Source organism: Telmatherina bonti (genome assembly GCF_933228915.1).
Source record: "Telmatherina bonti genome assembly, chromosome: 4".
NCBI lineage: Eukaryota > Metazoa > Chordata > Actinopteri > Atheriniformes > Telmatherinidae > Telmatherina > Telmatherina bonti.
In genome coordinates this window covers 28,331,053-28,340,471 of record NC_136622.1, presented here as the reverse complement: position 1 = coordinate 28,340,471, position 9,419 = coordinate 28,331,053, and positions in this window count along the sequence as shown.

Here is a 9,419-nt window from a genome sequence, read left to right as displayed (position 1 = left end):
ACATGTACAACTGCACTTATTCAGGAAGACCTGCGGAAAAAAGGAGAAATAAGTTACAGACGGCAATATTGGCATATATTTATACATTAATATATTACAGAAATAGAGCGAGGTACTTCTCAGTGCATCAGGTGACATCCCCATTGCTACATAAGTAGTGGTTGGCTAGACTACCCATAACTATAAGAGCAAAGAGCATAACCTGGACAGTTGGGTCCCGTACATGCAGACTCCAACTCAGGAGATGCTCATATCCTAACTATAAGAATCCAGAAAAGGAAGGTTTTCAGCTCGATCTTAAAGGTGTGGAGGGAGTCTGCCTCCCGAACCCACAGTGGGAGCTGGTTCCATAAGATAGGAGCCGGATAGCTAAAGGCCCTTCCTCCCATAGTACTCTTTGAGAGTCTGGGAACCACAAATAAACCTTCAGTCTGAGAGCGAAGTGCTTTATTTGGAATATATGGAACTATAAGATCTTTATGTACAATGAAGCTTGGTCATGGAGAGCTTTATATGTGAGGAGAAAGAATTTAGTAACGATGCCTCAAAATGCTCTTCCTATTACTCCTGTTCATAGTTAAATGTGAAGATTTTCCTAAATTTTCCTAATATTTATCACCTGCACCTTCATAGGTGGACCTTAAGCAATAATCTGGTTAGCCATATTTAACACAAACATAGCTTTTAATAGGCTATAATAAGCTATATTACACATGTACAAATCAGTGTGATGGTGTGACTGATTAGTTTACTCTGCACTGAATTGGTAGGCTATTTGAAAAGCATTGTACGAACAGCACTTCCTGTTTTTTATGCTAAGCTAACCGATTAACCCTGAATGCAAAGGTCCAACTCAACCTGAAAAAATAAGTGCTTTGACTATGAGCTCTGTAACAGTTTAAAAACAAGTTTAGTCTACGCAATGGAATATACTGCTGTAATCACACTAACAGACCCTTTCAGAGTTCTAATGACTTTGTACATATTAATGACACCATAAATTAAGCTAATTATCATTTCGGCAGCATAGTTGAGAACACACATTAGTGATACTTTTATTAAACTTTGTGTTTTACAACATTAGCAGACTTACTGAATGACGCCTGCTTGTGAACTTGGAATTTCGCAGTTTTTTGAGCCCCTTAACAGGGACTTATTCAGCATCCATCTTGCATCATGTCTTATTTCTGAGCTCTCTTTCTCAAGCAAGTTAAAAAACCCATCCAAATTTGACTTTTGTCCTCTCTTTTTTTTGGTCATTTTTTCCTTTTCTTTTCCTCACTTCAGTTGTTTGTACACTTTTTAGAGCAACATTCTACATAAAGTAGCCCACACCTTCTCTTAAATTCATTTCAGTGTGTTAATTTCACCCAAGTAACCCAGTAGGCCCAGTTTGGGGTTTGTAGGGATGTTACATTTGAAGCAATTTGACAGATCTTTACATACCTGAAACCAGAATTCCTGGACAGGTGGGCAAGACCACAAAGCATGGTAGTAGCTGTCAGTCGTGTTGCCAGTGCAGTGTGGACAGATGTTTGATTGTGACAGACCCATCCTGAACATCCTGTGTCCTGTATAATGAGTTCTATGCAGAATTTTAAATTGTATTAGTTGCATGTTTGAATTCTTAGTCATTGTAAATGTATTTGAACAGATTTGTGACCATTCATTTTGGTCAAAGTTACTGGATAAGTCTGCTTCCCATTGAAATTAACATAGAATTTAATTCTGCAAACTTAATCCTCACCAGTTTATGTATCGCAAAGAAAACTATCCTTCTAAACTGGAAAAGCAAACAAAGTCTGTGTATCCAGCAGTTCAGAAATCTCTTATTAGATCACATCAGTGTCGAGATGATGTCTGCCTCCTCAAGAGATCAGTCAGCTGAACTTTATTCCCTCTGGTCCCCTGTGATCAGCTCCATCACTTAGTATGGGGGGAGAATGTGACCTTATTGCGCTCGGGGTTGGTGGCCGGTTGGGGGTCTCTGGAGGCTGTGGGTCTGTGGTGGGCTCCTGGGGGGGGATTTTGACTGCTCCATTGCTCCGTTTCTAGCCCTACTGTGGACCTGGATGGGCCAGCGGCTGGAGTTGCCGCGCAGCGGCGGGGCGAGGTCGCTGGCGGGGGATGGGTTGGCGGGCGCCTGTGCCGCCGTGGGGTGGGCTGGGCGGGGTCCCGGGCTCCGGTGCCCGGGGTTGTCCCCTGTCTCTTGGGGGTGGGGGGTCGGCTTGTGCCGGGGGGGGGCTGGGCTGACCTGGACCTGCCGCTGCGGCGACGGGCAGGTACGTGCTCTGGTGCCTGGTTGCGACCCTGGGACTTGTTGAGTGGGGGGTGTTTGATAGTGTGGATGGGATGTGAGTGTGTATGCAGGGATGTGTGTAGGGGGTGTGCGTTGAGGACTGGTGGCGGTACATAGGTATGTGGATGTGTGTGGGTGGGGAAGTGTGATGATGCGTGTGTGGGGGGGGTGTCGTGGTGTCTGTGGGGGGGGTAGTGCCGTGTGTGTAGGGGAGTGGGGTGATGCGTGTATGTGGGGAGTGGCGGTGGTGCATGTATACGGGTGTGTGTGTGGGGGGGAGGAGGGGGGGCGTGCTGTCTGTGTGTGTGTGGGGGGGGGGGGGGGTATGTATGGGGGAGTGGGTGGTGCATGTGTGTGGTAAGTTGGTGGATAAGTGTAGATATGATGGATGGGAGTGGGGGAGATTTGGATGTGACGTGGGGGTCAGGAGGATGGTTTTAAGGGTAGGCTGAACGGGTGGCTGGGTGGACCTGAATGTGTCTGGAAGTGTGTGTGTGTGTGTGGCTGTAGGTGTGTGCTGAGACAGTGTGAAGTGCCGATGTGTGGACAAGGGGGGGACTTCATGTCCCCAGGTGGGGGTGTCCTCTGTGAGTGAGGGGGCGGTGGACAATCGGTCTGGGATTCCCCTTCTGCCGCCCCGCCTCCTCTTTGTCCTCGTGCCCCCCTTCTGCATGTGGTGAGTTGGTCCCCTCTTGGGTCGGTGATGACTCTCTGGTTAGAGTCGCCGAAGGCTCTGGTTACGGGGATGGCTGTCCCCGGCTTGTCCTGGTCCTTGGGGGGCCCTGGGAGTAGGGGGCATGCCCAGTGCTGCGGGCGGCTCACCTTCTGGAGGAAAGTGAGCTTTCCTGTGAGCTTTCCTCCAGAACCCCTCTTCCTCCCCGCTCCCCATCACACACAGGCAGGGTATTGGGAGGTGTGCACGTGGCGCTGGGTGGTGAGAAAGGCCATCAAGGTGGTCTTGATCGCTGCACCCAGCCTCGGCTCACCTCCCAGTTTTAATTACACTTAGACACCAAACACCAAAACACTGACGACTCACATGATTAGGGGGAAGAGCATGCGGTGTATGGTGGGCGGGGCTGCTTAGGTGGTCCCTCTCCCAACACCGCGTGGCACTTCCCTCAGTTTTAATTGCAACTAATACATACTTCACAATCAGTCATAAGCGGGGGGGAGGCAGGGACGATAGGGTCTTCTCATGCCCCTGCTCTCGGGGCTTTACTGGGGGGGGGTAACGGGTGGGGGAAGAGTGCCGTCCATTAGGCCTAAGTCTGGGCTGGCCTGGCTGTAGGAGGGTTGTCGCCGGCCCTGGGGGGGGGTGCTGGGTCGGCTGCATCTGTGGGGGTGGGTGGGGGGGACCGCTGGGAGTGGTGGGCGGTAATTATGGGGGCCCTGATCGGGGCCATCCTGTCCTCTGCCCCCTCTGAGGTATCTCACATGGGACATGATGGAGGGGTGAGGTGAGGATGTGTGGGAGTGGGTGTATGGGGTTACAGATGGATGGTGGGATGGCTGGGGGGGGATTAGGGTTGGGATATAGGTGGGTAGGGGATAGGGATGTGTGAGGATGAGTAGATGTGTGTGTGGAGGGGTATGTTGGCGCGTGGGTTGTATTGGGGTGTGCCTGTGTTGGAGGAGTGAGGGTGTGTGGTGTGTGTGTGTGTGTGTGTGTGTGTGTGTGGTGTGTGTGTGTGTGTGTGTGGTGTGTGTGTGTGTGTAGGGGGGGGTGTATATGCGGAATGGGATGTGTGAGTGAGGGTGAAGTTTGGAGGGGGGCTATGGGTGGTGGAGGGGTGTGTTGGTGGGGCATGTGTGGTTGGGTAGAAGTAGAGGGATGGGGTGGCGGGGTGTGAGCGTGTGTGTGGGGGGGGGGGTGAGCGTGTGTGGGGGCGGGGGCGATTGGGGTTCGTGTGACTTGGTATGGGTGAGTGAGTAGAGGTGGGGTGGGGTTGTATATGTGATGGATGATGTGCATGGATTGCAGAGGGTTGTGTGGATGGGGGTTGAGAGGGGAGTGCGTGTTTGGGGGGGGGTATGCATGTATATGTGTGAGGGGAGTGCGTGTTCGGGGGGGGGGGGGGGGGGTATGCATGTATATGTGTGTGTGGTTTGGTGGTGGGGGGGTGGTGTCCTGGGTGGCGGTCTGGGGATCCTGGTCCTCCGTCGGTGTGGGCTGTGCCCTCTGCCTGCGGGGGCGGGGGGCTGCTCACGGGCTCTTGGGGCCCTGGGGCTTGCGCTCTGTCTGCCCTAGGTGGCCGGTGCCCGGCGGGATCGGCCCTTGTCGGCCTGGGCCTGCTGGGGCCTGTTCCCCCTGACTGCGGGGGACTCTGGTTGGGCACCTCCTTCGCCACCTCCTGGGCAGATGCATGGCTGGCTCTGGAGTGGGGGGGTTGGGATCTGTACCTGGGGGTGACTGTCGGTTACCCGGGTCTCTGGGTTCTCCTGGCCTTCCTCTAGCTGTAGGCGGGCGGGGTCACATTGGCATGATCACTCTTCTCTAAACACGTTCCACTCTGAATGTTCTGCATGAATGTTCTGCATGTGTCACAGTCACTGAGTCATCCAGCAAGTTTATTCACTAACAGCAGGTACCTCTCTTTCTGTCTTTTTGACTTAACTTGCTAGTTTCTGGTCCTCATGATTGTCAACGGTTTTGTTCTCCACGAATCTAGAGTTGGCTTGTGTGGGTGTATATATTTATGTGTGTGGGTGGGTATGTGTGTGTACTTATGTGTATGTGTATGTATGTATGTGTATGGATATGTATATATGTATGCATATGTGTGAGTGTATGTGTATGTATGTGTATGTGTGTGTATGTGTATGTGTATATGTATGTGTATGTATGTGAGTATGTATATGTGTATATATGTATATATATATATATATATATATATATATATATATATATATATATATATATATATATATATATATATATATATGTGTGTGTGTATGTATGTGTATATGTATGTATGTATATCTATCTTTATGTATGCATGTATGTGTACATGTGTGTGTATGCATGTGTATGTATGTGTATATGTATGTATGTATGTATATATGTATATATATAATGTATGTGCGAGTGTATATACATATATATGTAGGTGGGTATGTATGTGCATATACATGTATGCATTGATCTCTTTCTTTTGTTTTTTTTTTGTTTTTTTATGTTCTCTTTTCTGTTCTCTTTCTGCCCCTTTCCTGTCCTTTCCGGTCGGGTCCAGCAGCATAAACTCTGTAATACAAGCTATTATCCAAAACAAATTGAAAAATAAAATAAGAATCAAGAAATACAAGGGGATCATTACATCTACAAAAGTTCCCCTTGGCAAAATAAATTTGCTCAGCAGAACACAGCATCCAGAACATCAGTCTGCTTGCTTAAATGCTGGACAAGACAAGACAAAAAAAAAAAAAAAAAAAAAATTCATTTCAGTGTGAAGTTAGTACTGTGTTGCATATCCTTTAATTTTTCCTTTTTTTGTCACTGACTTCTACAAGTTGTCTTCCCTCGATGTGCTTGTCACGTTTGGAATTTGGTTGCCAAATTTACTAAATTAGGCACAGCAAGTAACAATCATATTTTCTAAAAAGTTTTCCTGATGCTTTGCACAAAACATGTTTAGCCGCGTTATCTCTTTAAGTCATCAGAAGTCAGTCTGGGTATTTTTAGAAAGGCTGAAAGTTTCTCATTAGGTGTGCTCAATAAAAGGAAGACAACGATTTGCCCCTGCTGAAGAAATATATTGATCAAATTAGCAACACCTTTGATTAAACTCCACATCAATACTTCTGAGAGTTCAAACAGAAGGCACATCACATCATCAGCCAGAGGAGGCATGAACTATTGTGTCTTTGATAGACTCAAAGAAGTCATCAGTAGCTATGTCCATAATATGCAGTACAAGCTATATGAGTGCACCCAGTGGTCGTCTGAATAATGCATTTCTGAGGTCAAACCTCCATCTTTTGGGAACAGATCATTATATGAATAAAGAAGAAACTGGAAAAAGAATGTTGATGAGTTGCAGAATCCTCAGAGACGAGTCAGTGGTTTTGATTTTGTATGTCAGCCAATGGTATTTCACCATTTTTGCTCTTTATTCAGCTTTTAAGGTTTTAAGGTGAAAACTTGAAGAAGTTTGATGTGAGAGACACTCTGATTAAAGGTGTCTGCAGTGGTGTCATCAAAGCAAAATTCAGACATTTCAGATTCCAAACACAAATCACATTGTTTCATTTATAAGATATGTTCAGTATAAATGAAATAGTGACAGGTTATTGTATGAACGGTGCATCAAAGTTCTGACTAGTATATCAGTTATGCATATGATTATAGTTTATATGCTGCATATATATCACTTCCCTGGAGGAACTCTCCAGTTACAGTCAGACAGTCATCAGTCTGTACATATCATTTCTTCATATTCTCTGTCAGTGACTTTCATTTCCTCTCTGATGGCCTGAGGATGTGGAGGTCAGTAGAAGATGCATGAAGAAAGGAATGGTCCAGATCTGATTGGATATCGCTCTAATGGCTATTTTAGCAGACAGACCTCTGAACACAGACAAGGCACAGAGTGTGAAGAAATAAAAAAGTGGGAAGTCTATATGCTGGAAAAGCATCCAAGTAATGCTTTTACCCAGAATGATGCACAGAGTGCTGCTCTGTGTAATAAGAATAAACAAATAACCATACAGCATTGGCTTTATTGTCCTACATCAGTGCTGATTTATTTGCAGCCATGGTGAGCTATTGTATGCAGATTGCCTGATGCCCCTGTGGTGAACTTCTCATCTAATCCTTTGAAAAAAGTAGCTGTGCTATAGGAGAGGAGTGTGATCTCCAGAGAAATGAGAGCAAGTTGAAACGGTCAAGAGACTCGCAAAACTACCAGAAGTGAAAAAAACACAAGCATTTCCCATGGCCTTTCCACTGGTCACCAGACCAGATATGGTCGCCTCATTTTCCAAATGATAATTTAAAATAAACATGCAATTCTTCTAATGTACTTCAATGTCTTCTAATTCATAGGAAATAGAAAAAACATGCAGTGTGTTACAAATGTTCTCTACAACACTGATAATGGTGTTGATTCCTCTCAGCTCCACAGTACGGAGGACGTAGCAGTAAAGTTCCCACGAGTCTTTAGGTGCACTGAGCTGTGGTTGTCACATTAGCCTATGTGACTAACAATATGCATGAATTTCCACTTAGAAGAGGCTTCTTATCACTTATTGTCATCTGAATATTTCCCAGTGTGGTGCTGTAGAGGTGTATAATGAAACTGGGGATTTGATCCTGGATTCCACTTCCATCATAAATTTGTAAAATCTCTCTCCTAACAGTCCTTCAGTGTTCACAGTATGGAAAAAAACAAAAAGAAAAAAATCCATCCAGGACAATCACAGTAAGAACCAATGCTATTTAAGACATTTTTGAGATAATAAAACAACAATAGTTAAAGTGTTAAAACTTGAGAGAGTAATGGAACAACAAATGGTAGAGATGACTGAGCCGTGTGTACTTCAAGTTTTTTATAAGATTCATTATAGTCACAGAAAATTTGTAAGAGCAGCCAAATGTAAGAGCAGGAAATTTTTAAAAAATTCAGACAGGCTGATGTTTGCATATAAATCTTTGCCTTTTGTTAGCGATGGTGGTATTTATGGGCAGCTGTAGCTCAACGTGAAGAGCAGTTGTCTTTTGACCATATATATATATATATATATATATATATATATATATATATATATATATATATATATATATATATATATATATATATATATACATATATATATATATATATATATATATATATATATATATATATATATATATATATATGTATATATATATATATATGCATGCTATATATATATATATATATATATATATATATATATATATATATATATATATATATATATATATATATATATATATTTTTTTTTTTTTTTTTTTTTTTTTTTTTTTTTTTAACACATACACTAAAAGAAAAACAAAATCAGATTTTAGGGGCACTTTGTTTCAGTCTAGGGGTGCTTCACCACCCCCAAAAAATGAGCTAAAGACACCTAAAGCTCTGAGTGCTTGGCATGACAGGACAAAGCATGAAGTACAGTACAAGTCCATTTACAACGGTTTGTAACAGACTGCTAAACAGCAAACGTTGCAGAACAACCTGTTAACTTGTTGCTCTGCTGGCGTCACTGGGATGGCATAAGATCTGACTTGTATATTTGGTTACTAGGTTTAAATTCCATCTCTTAGATGACTTTATTTGCCAGTTTCATTTCTCCATTTTTGGAAGCAATTTTGCTCAAACTTCAGCTTTCTTGATCAAGCGGTTAGCAGGCCATGTAACGCTCTTGTTTGGATCTCACTGACACAGCCTGTGTGATCTGAAGTACCCACGGGGCGACTTTTTTTTTTATCTTTTGAAATGGTAAATAAAGTTCAAAGTTTTCTCACATTCCAACTGCAAAGACAACATAAAGCTGCACAACAAAATATATTTCCCATCAACTTTCCCATCAACAAGAGCTACAGTTTCGGAGAGCGGAGTAGTTGGGGTATTATGATATAATAAGAGGTGTTTTAATGAATCAGTGAGATTTAAGTGCTAAATTAGAAGTAGTAATTTGTCCTCCTGCGTCAGTAAGACCACACCCCCTGAGAAAACAGCTGCCATCAACCACATTACAGCTAGTGAGGGACAGAGATAAAAGAGAGAAGCTCTGGGCCCATAGTACTGCCTGAAATCCGATTTAGATCCCATTCTTACTTTCAAATCATATTATATTCCACAGTTATTCACAGAGAGGGAATCTATCACTCACATACACACTGTCAACACGATCCGACCATCTGTCAGTACTTACCTACACAGAGCTGCGAGATACAACTGACTGTTGTAGCCACTGCTTTAAAATTATTTATTGTCAGCGCAGGCATCGTTGTAGAAAAACAGACAGAGAACTCTAAATCATAAGTGCAACAAGCATGGACAGCAAATATTTGCATAGTCTGTTTCAGATATCCTCACGTAGTCTACATCTGTGGGTAATTCAAATAATCCACGTCCGGATCATTGCTTTCCTATTA